Here is a 14,733-nt window from a genome sequence, read left to right as displayed (position 1 = left end):
GATTAGGCTGCTTTTCTGTTTGTTTAATGCTAAATTGCAGCTCTGTGCTGGGCCACAAGATGGCATGTGACTGTGGGTGGCAGACAAGTTAAGTTGTGGGCGATCTAGCTGGAGCAGATGCAGCAGGGAAGGCTGCAGTGACTATATTGTGATGTAGAAGTGTTAGAGCTAATCTGTTGCCATCTGTCTTTATTTTGCTAACCCATTCAGTCAGACTCCACCACGTAGCTGCATTCACAGTGGATGAGCAGGGGAGAGCAGTGGCATGGCAGCTCTTGGATTACTGGCATGAAAAGAATCCTTTTGTTCAGAAGCCAGGAAGATTAGCTGCCTGCCCTGCTGTGTTTGGTTTGTAGAACTAGAAAGAGAAGATGCAACACTCTTGCTTCCATGGTCTCTACTTTTTAACATCCCATTTCTCTCTTCATCATTCCTTCTTCCTTCCTTTGCTTTTCTCTGTCTCTCTTTCCCTCTGACGCTCAGCATCTCCTTCCTGAGTGCGCATTCCCGTCTCCTCTCTCCCTAAGTTCAGCCTGGCAGTTGGGAAGTTCAGACCAGCGCAGCTCTCCTCCATTGGGCCCTTTACCTGTGGCTCCTGCTGTGAGTGAAATTGACTAGGATCACCTGATCCTACTCAATTTCATTCGCAGCAGGTGCTGGGGATAAAGCGCTTCAGTGCAAGGCTGCTGCGCTACTCTTAATACTCCTGATGCTGGCGCTAGTTGGGTAGATGCTGCTCATCAAGGTGTGTCCTGCGGGGCAGGCAACTGATTTGTTCATGCCCACTGGCTGTGCGTCACTGAAGCCCACAGAGTCTCCTGACCCATTTACCAGTCCCCTAGCCACCTGCTAGCGTGTCATGTTTGAGAACTACTTCTTCAACAGAAAAGTTGCTGAGTTGTTTAAACCGAAGAGCTCTGTGCTGGCAGGAGATGCCTCTCTTGTAATCTCTGCATTGTACCTGCAGACTCTCTGCAGTTGTCACCTACTATGGAGCAGGGAGGAAACCACTCTTCTATCCAGTATAAAAGGAGGAACCCCAGCCAAACTGTTCCAGCGCAGACTTACTGCATTGTAAGTCGGCCTGCTCTGTCCCATTGCCCTCTACATATGATGCAAAGGCTGTGGGCCCAGTGATTTTTATGATGCCTTCTTGCAGTGTGCACAGGCACCTACTGGCCACCAGAGATCAAAGCCCGGTTGTGCTAGACACTCTATATGCACACAGAGCTTACAATCTATATAGACCAGACTGAGAGGAGGAGAGTCAGGGAGAAGTGGACTTCCTATTTTCCAGAGCAACTGAGGCTCTGAGAGATTAAGTGACTTGTCCAAGGTCACCCAGGCAGCCTGTGGTAGAGCCAGGAATTCAGTTTAGATCTCCTAGGCACCAGTCCATTGCCTCAACCACCAGGATCTTGACTGCAGTATGCTTCATGGTGAAAACACCAGTGAGGTGCTGAGTCAACTGGTGCAGGGTTAGCTCCAGGTCATATTAAATCTTATTACAGAATTCCCAAACAAACATGCTGTTATCTACAAAGTTAATATAACCCATGTGCAAAACATGGAACCAAAGCATCTGCTATAATGGCTGCATTGCCATTTAAAATCCATAAGCATTCAAGTACTGGAAACAGGATTTACATAAATATTTCATGATTATCACAGTTCATACAGTTAGCTAATGACAGTAGTGATACGTGAAAATTCATCTGACATGTCCTCATAACAACCTGAACTCTGACCCCCAGGACATAATTATCAACACTTTTTACATGCACATTACTCATAAATGTGTATTATTGACTATATCAAGTATATCATTCATGACATAGGGTACGAGTTTGTAAGTATGTCTTGTGGGTCAAGAGAGGAACCTCAGTCATGTGAATCTCCTATGGTCCACCATAGCAGAGCTCCTCATCTGCAGAGAGTGAGAGATCCTCAGCAGCTGGGCTTTGCAGGAGTGACTGAAAACAGGGGATTGGAATGGCAACTGTCATGCTCCTTTAACTATCAAGGCTGTTGCCATTCCCTCTATTATACTTAACTCATCTCTAGAACCTCCCCTGGGGGCTTTCCCAGCTCTTTATGCACACTCATGAAATAAGCCTCACTTGACCTCCATGATCTAGGTAAGTAGATGAGTAGAAGGAAGCCGATTTTCTACCCTGGACATTGACTAAGTCCTCGGAGAGGCCTTGATCTCTAATTCCAAGTTTCCAGAGTAGAGGCCTGTTAAGCTTCCATCTCAAGGGCCAGTTTTGGATAAATGGGGTGCTTCAGAAGCAAATAAAAATTCAGTGATGAATAATAGATGAGCAACCAGAATCCAGGTTCCATTTAAGCTAATAGCAAAACCCCTATTGACCTTAGTAGGGCTAGGATTTCCCCCCTAGGCAATAATATGCCGCTGCCTAGAGTGAGGTGGGGCTGGGGAGCTCCAGGCTCCAGGGCCTTGTCCAAGGCCCCATAGAGGTACTGGGTTGCAGAGAAAGGCAGCAGGTCCAAACCCTCCTTGCCAGTGATGAGTGGCTTATACTGCAGTCTGCCCCAGGGAATGGGGGCTAGTTGGTGACTGGCAGTAGCCTATGACTGAGGCGAGGTGGGGATAGAGAGTGGGGGTTCCCCAGGGAGGGGAGACCCTGAGACTGAGGGCAGCACCCCAGATAAAGGGGCATCGGAGTCCAGGGAGGGACACGGGGGTTAAGCAGCAGCGGGACACTGGCCTGCAGAGGACACTCCAGAGGCTGGAAGAGCTAATTCCTAAGATGACCAGCAGGAGATGCTTCAGGGGTGAGTCCTGCATATTTACAGGCACCCAAAATCACTAGTCATGTTTCAAAATGTAGGCCAGGGGTAGGTTAGTGTGACAAAATGGGCCTTTTCCACCCCTGCCAATAGAACTACCACTGGGCTGATCTTGGCTCATTGCCTATAACTTCCATACCTTGTTTTAAAAGAATTCCAAAGGTCAGCTGCCTCCAGGGGAGAGCTGAGCACATGTTCCTCTGATATATCTGTTCTGACTTCTCTTAGGCTAGGCCAGGCCAGCCTGCAGCCTTCCACTTCAAAGCATCCTCGCTTGCTGGAGCTCTGGAGACAGCTGTTGCCATCCCAGTGCCAATCCGTTCCCTACAGCCCCCACTCTCAGGAGACATGTAGGTGCCCTCTCCATCACTACCCCATACATTTACATGCAGCTGGATTTGAGATTTGGGGCCCGATCCTGCACACCCAGGCAATGGGAAGCCTGTGCTGGATTGGCCCCAGAGAGCTCACTCTAAACAGCCCTTCTGTCAGACTGGTTATGAAGGCCGGCACACCACTCAGTGACTCAGCAATAATGCTTTGGGTAGTTAACATTTCATTATCATTTTTAAAGGCTAAGTGGCTTTTACCACCTGAGAAGCAAATTAATGGCCCCACTAAAACCATCCCCTGAGTGCCTTAACGCTGCTGTAATATTGATTTTTTTCCCCCTCCTTTCCTTCTTTTTTTCTTCTTCAGAACATTTTTCTTTCTCCCTGCATGTATTCCCCCATTATGAAAAATACACACTCATCTGTACAGCACAGAGAGGAGGGAATAATGCTGCTCTCTAACTAATACACTGCTGATTCTTCCCTTCTCGGGCTTGTATTATTCCCCGCAGCAGACAGACAAGAGGCAGATGGTGATAAATTTCTTCCCGACCTCAGCAGATGATCAGCTTATGCCTTGAGGCACAAGGGTTTGGTTTTTTTATCCCTTGGGAACACTTCTGTCCTAACTGCCTAGCTGAGTGTCATTGTTTGTGCTCTGCTTGCTGCCGTCTGGGTCTTGTCCCACTGGCTGTCCCATTGGACTGCCTGTCTCAGCCTTGGGCAAGGAGTTCCGCGGATGGGCTGGATATGCGGTACAAAGAAAAATCACTTCCAGTCAAATTCAAACTTTTACAAAAGCAATGGGAGCTGAGTGCCTGGCCCTGATGCCAGTTTGCCAACCCAGGCTGCCTCAACAGGAACAAAGCAGGGGCAGATCCATCCCTGGGCCAGCGCAGAGCCCAGCACTGGGATGCAGGGGAAGTGGCTTGAGCACACTTTATTCAGGGGTGGCCCTCATTTGTGTCATTGTTGGAATCTGGGCTCCGTCTCACACTGTGATGCTGCTATCAAGCTACAAACCTCTGATAGGCACTGCACTTACACAGCCATCCACAGGCAAGGACACACCCAACCAAGTTACATGAATGGTCTCCCAGCCACTATGAGCCAACAATGGAGAGGCTCCAGCCTGTCCCCCCAGTTCCAGCCCTATACCCCAGAACTGGACCACCTTGCACTGGTCAGAAGCCTGGCCAGTGTAAGTTCATTACTTTGGCTATGTCTACACAGCGCACCTTACAAAGGCATGGCTGTGCTGCTGCAGCCACGCTGTTGTAAGGTGCACTGTGTGGCCGCTCTTTATTGCCAGGAGAGAGCTCTCCTGGCAACTAAATAAAACCACCCACAGTGAGGGGCCGTAGCTTTGTCGACAGGAGCATTTTTTCACACCTCTGAGTGACAAAAGTTTTAATGGCGAAAGTGCCAATGTAGACATAGCCAAAGTAATGAACATACAGTGTAGACAAACTCATGGGTAAGGATAAAGCAAATAAATACGTTTAACTACAGCAAGCTGAATTATAAGTGATTATAAGTAGTAGGCGTTCAGGGGGCACTTTGGGATGCCAGGTGAATCCAGAGTGACACTGCAAAACCTACAGAGCATTGACACTCCCCCCCACCCTCCAACACACACAGAAACCTTCTTCCCCAAACCCTGACACTGACCACCTGGCACAGGGTGGCCTGTTTCTTTCAGCCCAAGTTAGCCTCTCTCCACCACCACACCTGTGCAGGGCATGGGTCTTCGAGGGAGGAAGAGCCAGCAATGAAGGGTGGGCTGAGGGGAGAGCAGATGGCTGTGGAGAGCGAGAAGGACAAGGCCTGTGAGCGACTCGAAGCAGAAAGGCCTGGGATGGAGCAGGGGAGCCATCAAGGGGCTGGAGAGACACGACAGCCCCCTGGGCAAGGAGGGGCTGGGCCCAGCTGGAGTGTGGGGTGAAGACTTGGTGGCTGATTTGGCACATTGATACTTGGGGTGCCAGCGCTGTATTGCACAAACACAAGACAGACCTTAGGTGGCCCCAGTCTTGTCTTAAGCCTCTGGGAACAAAACCCTTCACCTCCCCTCTCTTCCCTGGGTGAGGCCTCCCAGCTCTGAACACTGCAGAGAACCCCAATCCCTGCCTCTCTTCTGCCCTCTGACTACTCTGTCATTCCACCCCCACCTCCACCCTGCCCCTACCCCTGTCATCCCAACTGCCCCCACTCTCCCCCCTCTGTCATCCTGACCACCCCTACTCTGTCCCCACCCCTCTAACATCTTGACCGCCCCTTTATGTGCTATTTGAGTCACCCATGCTCCTGCCCCCATAGACAGGATCCTGCCCACACACCAGTGCTCTGGAGGTTCCGGCCAAGTCCAGAGTGCACCACTGGCAGCAGCACCCCCACACCCTACCCCTAAAGCAAGTGTTTCAACTGTTAAATCCCTAACCCGCTGCTTCCCCCTTTGCTGATCTGAATACCCGCCAACCCCATCCACAAACATGCCATCCAGAGATGGATTGGCAGGAGCCCTTTAACTAATACAAAGGAGAACCATTTAGATCTTCCACCATTTCTTCTTCACTAACTGACAACTCCTTCCAGTGACTTCTCTCTCTCTAGTCACTTCACCCCCCTGACCCCATCTAAACTACACCGGATCTATGTCCCGCTCCTGTTGCCTCTAACACATACGGAAATAAAAACAGATCTTTCTGTGACATTAATAAAATCCATAGCCTTTTTATCACCCAATGCCAGCATATTTCACCTCCATCTGTGGCCTGTTAACACCCCCAGATACCTGGAGCTCCTGATCTAATTTCTTTTCTTTTCTCTCTCAGGATCACAGAGAATGCCTTGCCAATCTACAGGATGGAAAATACACCCTACTAAGAGACTTTTTTCCTTGCTCCTCAATCCAAGCTGACCCGTTTTTTAGACAAATTATCTCTCCCCACCTCTTAAAATCTATTGCTATTACATCCTGACCCCACCACGTTTTCATCCATCCCTATCATTATAAAACCCGTTAAAACCTTTCAGATCTCTACCCTAATCACATCCATCACTATGCCAGGCTTCTCCTGCTCCATCTTAGCAGGGTCCCATGCCTTATTAAATGAACTCCTAGCATTAGTAGACAGGCAATCCCAACATATGTCCTTCCCTGCTTTTATAAACATTAGGTCCAACTGTCCTTGGTCACGCTTGTACTACTCCACCAGCTCCGGTTCAAACCCCCTGTCCTGGCTCTCCAGGAAAGCTCCCCAAGCCAGTCCAAAATGAGATTGTTTATAAAAGTCCAAAACCACATGCTCATGTAACGTTAATGCTGCCCAATTCTAGAGCTCTTTGGGCATGCTCTAAAGACGTCATCAAATCCTCTGGAGGATTAAAAGCCATTTTAGCAATAGAATAGAAAGGGGGGGCTGCAAATGGGGGCATTGTCAGACCTCAGGGTTTGGGTTGGCTCCTTTTCATGGACTAGGAAGCTATGAGGCCTGTGTTTTCTGTGGGATGAACCTTTAAGGCCCTGAGCCTGCAAACACTGCCAGACATGTTTAACTTACTTTGGGCACATGAGCAATCCCATTGAAGTCTGCTTCGTCAAGCCCACCTATTCTCTGCCTCCCCTTCCCCATCTCCCCCTGCACAAGCCCCCACTAGTCTTTGCCACCCAAATCCTCCTGTATATGTCCCTGTGACATTCTGTACCTCAGGGGAACATCCAGCACCCCCATATTCATCCTTATAATATGATTGTGTGGTATCCAATGCAAAGTTTGTCATCGGTGTCTTTGGAAGGCTCATGATGCACTGAGCATTGTTTTTATAGTAATGTTATAGTAATTGTTGTTATAGTAATGTTATAGGTTGTAATTTCATGTATATAGTTATCAGGCTGAAAATGTGTCCTCATGCCTTAAAAGCCCAGGCAAAAACTCTCCAGGAGCAGAGGGGCAGTTCACACCTCATCAGGGCATGTATGGGACAAACCCAGCCCACCATCACAGGAACAAAGGACACTGGTCTAGGCAGCAGCAAAGGATCTGTTGGAGTCTCGAGTGACTCACTCCCTTTCCTTTGTTCAGTTTGGGACTGTGATGAGGTAATGCTCACCTGACCCCGAAGGGGCCGGGCAAAGCCAAGAGGGAAGAAAGAACATGATAAAAGGGAGATACGTTTGCCATGCTCTTCCTCTCTCTCTTCCACCTCCATGTACAGACATCACCACGAAGCGACTGAAGCACTCATCAAAGGGGCGAGCCTGGCTGAAGGGTAACCAGCCAGCCTGTGGTGAGATGCATCTAAGTTTGTAAGGGCATTGAAAGTGTTAAGATCAGCTTAGAATGTGTTTTATTTTTATTTCATTTGACCAAATCTGACTTCTTGTGCTTTGACTTAAAATCTATCTTTGTAGTTAATACATTTGTTTGTTTATTCTACCTGTAGCAGTGTGTTTGGTTTGAAGTATGTCAGAGACTCCCCTTGGGATAACAAGCCTGGTGCATATCAATTTCTTTGTTAAATTGATGAACTCATATAAGCTTGCAGTGTCCAGCGAGCATAACTGGGCACTGCAAGACGGAGGTTCCTAGAGTTGTGCCTGAGACCGGAGATATTGGCTAGTGTCATTCGGTTGCACAATCCAAGGAACAGCTTACATGCCAGAGGCTGTGTGTGAACAGCCCAGGAGTGGGGATTCTCACAGCAAAGCAGGGTAAGGCAGACTCCCAGAGTCAAGGATTGGAGAGACCTAGCAGATCACCAGTCCAGATAATACCGGAGAACGTCATAGTCCTCTCCTCTCCCCAAGGATCTTCACGTGTTCCCACCTGCCCAGTACAGTTCCTCCCACCACCAGAGCTCAGCTCACTCCCATTCCCACTGTTCTCTGTTCCCTTCCCCAGGGTCCCCAACATCTCCTCCCCAAGGGTTCCTCTTGTACCTGTCTTCCCTACCCTCCTCAGCCTCCCCACAACTATTGCCCCCAGTCTCCGACATCTCCATATCTTTCCTCCCAACGTTCACATTCTTCATGCGGCCTTCCAGGACTAAAGCTGGCATTTATAAGAGCATTGCCTATGTGTGGAGAGAGCAGCCATTTTGTTTTCAAAACAGCTGCAGCTCACCGACACCCACACCCACTGTGCTCTCTCTGGGGCATTTGACTTTTATACCACCCTGAACTTTTTTCCCTTCACCCAAAATGAAAGCTATTTGAAGTGAAAGGAGAGGAATGTTGTCTATGCATGGGAAATACATTAGAAAGAGCTTGCTACAAACTCCCAATCCAGCTCTAACATTCCCCAAATTCAGATTTGTTTGGAACTTGAGTTCTAGTTTGGGTCCATCTCTGCTCTGACATCAGGCAATGAAAAAGGTTGAGATCCTGACAGCAACATCTACCCAGCTATGCTGCACAGATGTACGCAGGATTCGCCATTCTAAGCTGTCCTCTAACAGGTGCATTGCTGTCTATTCCAATGCTGCTGTAAAATGTAGACAGTAAAATATAAAGGCTGAGTTATCCCTACTCTACAGAGCGGATCACGTTTTGCTCTCACTTATGCCAGTGTAAATCTGGAGTAATTCCACTGGAGTCTCTGGGGTTACTCCAAAATTACCCTAGTGTGAATGAAAGCAGAGTTGAGCCCATTAACCTTCTCCGTTCTTGGGTATGGAGGGTTTTAAGCATATGCTCTCTCTGCCTTTGTATGTTAATGGAATGTGCTGCTTTGGGTTTTCAGAGCACATGAGTCAGGACTTTCAAAGCAATGCTTCTTGCAGCCACGTTGTATTTAGGCATTAAAATTAGCACCCTGTAGAGCAATACAAACAGCTACGCCATGTGCAGCAGAGCCCGGTTACTGCTCCTCCAGCAACCGCAGCGCTGAGCTTCCCGACTTTGGGGCCTTCAAATTCTCAGCCTTAATGCAACATTAATGGATTTTTGGCATTGAATATTTATAAGCAAGGGGCCTGTTCACAGCTCCCCGATCCCCCACTAAGCAACCCAGGGTCCCCCCCCCCTTCCTTCTGAGAGATCAGACATTCAACCTCCCAGTCACCATGAAGGGCCTGCTCCGGGCTCCCCTCTGGCACCATCTGCTCCTGGGGCACCAGACACCCAGAGACTCACCAGGGTCAAACACCTGGAACACTAAGCTCCCCATGCAGTGGGCTTCCCCGCAGCCCCTAGTAGTTCTGCTTTGCCTCCTCTGCTTCAGAAAATATAATTCTCCCCCTGCCCCACCCTGTTTGCCCTGCACAGCCAGCAGCCACTTCTCCTCACCCTTGGCTCTTTGCTCCCTCCTCCCTCCTTCCTCCCCTGTGTTGCGCAGCACCCTGTTTCTCCCTTGCTCCCCACGTCCCACTGGTTCCCTCCTTGCTCCTCTGCTTCCTTTCTTTGGCTGTGTCTACATTGTAGCTGGGAGTTGTAGGTGGATACATGCTAGTTTGGCTTGAGTTAGCATCTAAAAATAGCAGTCATGCATCCGACGAAGTGAATATTCACCCACGAAAGCTCATGCTCCAATACGTTTGTTAGTCTATAAGGTGCCACAGAAGTCTTTGCTGCTTTTAAAAATAGCAGTGTGGCCACAGGGGCTCAAGTTAGTCACCCAGGTACGTTTCCTGGGGGTTGGGCAGGAGTATACTTGTGCAGCTGCCCACCATAGTGCAATGCCTAGCTCAGTGGTTTGCGCATTGACCTACTAAACCCAGAGTTGAGAGCTCAATCCTTGAGGGGGCCATTTAAGGATCTGGGGCAAAAATCTGTCTGGGGATTGGTCCTGCTTTGAGCAGGGGGTTGGAGTTAGATGACCTCCTGAGGTCCCTTTCAACCCTGATATTCTATGAGCTGGGGCAGAGCTAGCACCTGTCTGTTTATCTGAGCTGCTCTGTAGACATACCCTCTGCCTTTCCTTTGTACTCATCCCTCTTCCTCTCTACCCTTGTGCTCTCTCTTCCCATCTCCTTCATCTTCTCATGGTTCTTGATCTCCCTTCCCTTGGCCTAGAGTGTCACAGTGCCTCGTGGGATCTGTAGTTCATGCCCCCATTCATGCCTGGGGACAGGGCTATTGAGCCAGATTACTTCTCCCTTATGCACTCACCTCTGACCAATTCATTGGGTGTACCATGGGAAACATAGGACTACACTGACTCATGGGAGCTGTAGTTCAGACAGGGAGCCCAGCCCACAGGAGAAAATGAGGTGGATGCACCTGAACTACAACTTCTATGAGGCATTGAGGCACTGTATGCAGATACAGTTTAACATCAAAGTGACTCAGAATATTTCTGTTTTCAGCAACGTTTGCCATAGGCCATGTTGGTTCCAGGATATGAGAGAGACATGGTGGGTGAGATAATATCTTTGATTGGACCAACTTCTGTTGGTGAAAGACACAAGTTTTTGAGCTATATAGAGCTCTTCTCCAGAACAGGAAAAGGACTAAATCCAGGTCTACTCTACTCACTTACTTCTGTATAACTATGTCACTCAGGGGTGTGAAAATCCACACCCGAGTGATAGTTATACCAAACTTAACCCTCCATGTAGACAGCACTATGTCAGTGGGAGAGCTTCACCTGCTGACATAGCTACCACCTCTCGTGGAGGTGGCGTTATTAAGCCGAGAGAAGAGCTCTCTCCCATTGGCTTAGAGCAGCGGTTCTCAAACTGTGAGTTGGGATCCCAAAGTGGGGTCACCAGGGCTGGCTTAGACTTGCCAGGGTCCAGAGTTGAAGCTGAAGCCCATGGACTTCAGCCCTGGGAAGCGGGGATCAGGTTACAGGCCCCCCCCCTGCCTGGGGCTGAAGCCCTCGGGCTTCAGCTTTGGTCCCCCCTCACTCAGGGTGTTGGGGCTCAGGCTTTGGCCCCCCCTTCACCTGGGGCAGCAGGGCTTGGGTGGGCTCAGGCTTCAGTCCCCGCTCCTGGGGTCATGTAGTAATTTTTGTTATCAGAAAAGGGTCTTGGTGCAATGAAGTTTGAGAACCCCTGGATTAGAACGTCTTCACCAGAAACGCTGCAGCAGTGCAGATGTGTCAATGCAAGTTTGTAGTGTAAACCTGCCCTAAGAGTGTTACAGCAAAATACAAAGGGGGACAGATTGTTAAGCATAAGACTTAAACCCTTGAAGGAGACCACTTATAATGACTTGGGCAATTAACACCTCTGCAGTCACAGGACAAAGGAGGGTTAGTAGTAGTTACAAATTGTTGTAATGGGGCATAAAATCAGTGTCCATTATTTTTAGTGTCTAGCAGAGTTTTACATTTTAGTTCCCAGGCTCATCTTCGGAAGGTGTTGTGCAGGTTTCCTTTAAGGACTAAGACTGAGAGGTCAGATATGGAGCAATCTCTTTGTGAAAAGTGCTGACCCACAGGTGACAGGGTGTTTTTATCTGTGTGAGTTCATCTGAGTGCGTAGTTACTGTCTGGTTTCACCCACCTAGCTGTTGTTGGGACATTTGGGGCTGTGGGTGAGGTACACCCCATGCTGTGATGGGCATTTGTAGGACCCATGGATCTTGAAAGGTGGGTTGTGCTGATCATCATAGCAGTCAAGATGTGTCTGCAGGTTTTGCATGCAGGGTCTGGTGCTGCTTTGAGTTGGTGGGTCCTGATCGGTGGGGAGTTGCTTCTGATAATGGGGTAGGAAATGCCTGGTTAGGAGAGGCTCTTCCCTCCCTTTCTCCTTCCTGAAGGGAAATCAGAAGTGTACTGAAGAAGAATAATGTCCAAGCAATCTTCTCTGAGGTCCTTCCTGTCCCCCAAGCAAAGTGGGACAGCAGCTTTGGGAAGTTTTTATTATATGGAGACATACCTATCTCATAGAGCTGAAAGGTCATCAAGGCCAGTCCCCTACCTCCACAGTGGGACCAAGTATCATCCCTGACAGATTTTTGCCCCAGATCCCTAAATGGCCCCCTTAAGGATTGAACTCACAACGCTATTGGGTTTAGCAGGCCAATGCACAAACCACTGAGCTAGGTAAGAGGTGGAGGTTTTTGGTTTTGTGGAACGTTAGTCCACCTTTTATGGGGAGCGAGGGCTGTATAGTCTGGATGGCCTCCACCTCAGTAAAAAGAGGCCCCAATCCCCCTAGGGGACAGGCTGGCTAGAGTAGTCGGGGGGGGGGGCAGGAGGAATAGTCTGAGCACTCAGCACAAGCTCAAGATATTTAGAACAAAATTAATCGAGGAATCAAAAGACATGAGGAGAAAAAATTCTTTAATTGCCTATACACCAATGCTAGGAGCCTGGATAGCAAACAAGAGGAATTGCAATTGCTCATTTATGAGCATAAATTCAATCTAGTTGGTATTACTGAAACCTGGTGGGATGATTTGCATAACTGGAATGTTAAAATCAATGGTTATAACTTATTTAGGAAGGATTGAATGGGCGAAAGGGGAGGGGGAGTGGCACGCTATGTCTAAAATGGCATTACGTGTTTCTGAATCGCTGATCATTCAGAAAAGAATGATCCTGAATGCTTATGGGTCTATGTCCTAACAGATAAAGCACAAGATGGGGTATTAGTTGGTGTCTGCTACAAGACCATCAAATCACACTAAGGAAAGGATGACCAGTTCCTTATGCACCTATCTATAAAGTGCAGGAAAAAAAGCTATGTGATCCAGAGGGACTTCAGTTTGAGTGACACATTCCAGAAGTCTCATGCTGCTGGTATGAAAACATCTTTGGAACTTCTAAATATTATAGATGACAATTTCCTAACTCAAAGAGTCATGCATCCACCACAGGGGAATTCTACATTAGACCTCATCTTGACAGATAAAGAGGAACTGATTACAGAACTAAAAATTAATGGTAGCTTAGGTACAAGTGATCATGACTTGATCACATTTATAATGTGCAAGCAGGATAAAATCCAGACCAGTACTATATACCTTGTGCTTTAAAAGGCCAATTTTACAAAGCTGAAAACAAGTATGACCTAAAGTAGCTGGGAAGAAGAATTTAATCAGAAAAAAATGTGAATGATAATTGGGAATTGTTTAAGAACACTTAAGCCACAATCAAGGTAGAAGTCTGTATTGGTTAAAAAACTGACCTGGTTTAAAAGGGAAGTGAAGACAGTGATAAAAAAAAACTATATTTATATAACAAATGGACGAAAGGAAAAGTTGACAGTAGTGAAAATAAATCAAAAGCTAGGAATTGTAGAAAATTGATAAGGGAAGCAAATGAACACAAGATGAACTCTATGGCCAGCACAGTTAAGGACAATAAGAAGGAGTTTTAAAACTATATTAGGAACAAAAAGAATCCTAACAATGGTATTGGTCCATTACTAGATGGAAATGGTAGAATTATTAATAATAATGCAAAAAAAGTCAGAAGTGTTCAATAAATATCTCTGTTCTGTATTTGGGGAAGGAAACAGATGACATAACTATGTAATATGAACATTATTTCCATTCCACTGTTATCTCAGGAGGATATTAAACAGAAACAACTGAAGTGATACATTTTTAAATCAGCAGATCCAGATAACTTGCATCCAAGAGTTTTAAAAGAGCTGGATAAGAAGCTTGCTGGACCACTATTGTTGATTTTCAACAAGTCTTGGAACTCTAGGGAAGCCCCAGAAGACTGGAAGAAAGCTAATATGCCAATATTTAAAAAGGGTAAATGGAATGACCCACGTAACTACAGGCCTGTCAGTCTGACATTGATCCCAGTCAACATAATGGAGAGGCTGATACGGGACTTGATTAACAAAGAATTAAAGGCCAATCAACATGGGTTTATGGAAAATAGGGTTTTTGGAAATGGTTTTATGGAAAATTGATATTTTTTTTATGAGATTACAAGTTTGGCTGATAAAGATAATACTGTTAATGTAATATACTTAGACTTCTGTAAGACATTTGGCTTAGTATTGCATGATATTTTGATTAAAAAAATAGATTGATATAAAAATAACATGGCACACATTAAATGTTGGCTAACAGATAGGTCTCAAATGTGATTGTAAACGGGGGCTCATCATCAACAAGGTGTTTTTCTAGTGGTGTTTTTCTAGATCAATTCTTAGCCTTGTGCTATTTAACATTTTTATCAGTGGCATGGAAGAAAACAAACTCATCACTGATAAAGTCTGCAGATGACACAAAAATTGGGGGAGTGGCAAATAATGAAGAGGACAGGTCACTGATACAGAGCAATCTGGATTGCTTGGTAAGCTGGGCACAAGCAAACAATATTCCTTTCAATACGGGTCAATGTCAATGTATTCCTCTAGGAACAAAGAATGCAGGCCATACTACTAGGATCGGGGACTCTATCCTGGGAAGCAGTGACTCTGAAAAAGATCTGGAGATGGGTTGGGTGGATAATCAGGTGAACATGAGCTCCCAGTGTGATGCTATGGCCAAAAGAGCTAATACAATCCTTGGATGCATAAACAGGGGAATCTCAAGAAGGAGTAGAAAGGTTATTTTACTTTAATATTTGGCACAGATGTGACTGCTGCTTGAATCCTATGTTCAGTTCAAGTGTCCACAGTTCAATTGATAAATTGAAGAGGGTTCAGAGAAGAGCCACGAGAATGATTA

General features: G+C 46.9%; 1 long non-coding RNA gene across 1 annotated transcript in view; it reads left to right on the top strand.

The window, feature by feature from the left end:
- The window catches only part of LOC120371000, a 16,599-nt gene extending 2,653 nt beyond the window's left edge, over positions 1 to 13,946 (top strand). Inside the window, exons 2-4 of the long non-coding RNA XR_005584100.1 lie at positions 7,365 to 7,436; positions 12,668 to 12,838; positions 13,611 to 13,946. This is a non-coding gene — a long non-coding RNA (uncharacterized LOC120371000). The remainder of the gene's footprint in view (positions 1 to 7,364; positions 7,437 to 12,667; positions 12,839 to 13,610) is intronic.
- The last annotated feature ends 787 nt before the right edge of the window (positions 13,947 to 14,733 follow it).

This window comes from Mauremys reevesii, linkage group 8 (assembly GCF_016161935.1).
Source record: "Mauremys reevesii isolate NIE-2019 linkage group 8, ASM1616193v1, whole genome shotgun sequence".
Taxonomy (NCBI): Eukaryota; Metazoa; Chordata; order Testudines; family Geoemydidae; genus Mauremys; species Mauremys reevesii.
This window is presented reverse-complemented; position numbering and strand designations above follow the sequence as displayed.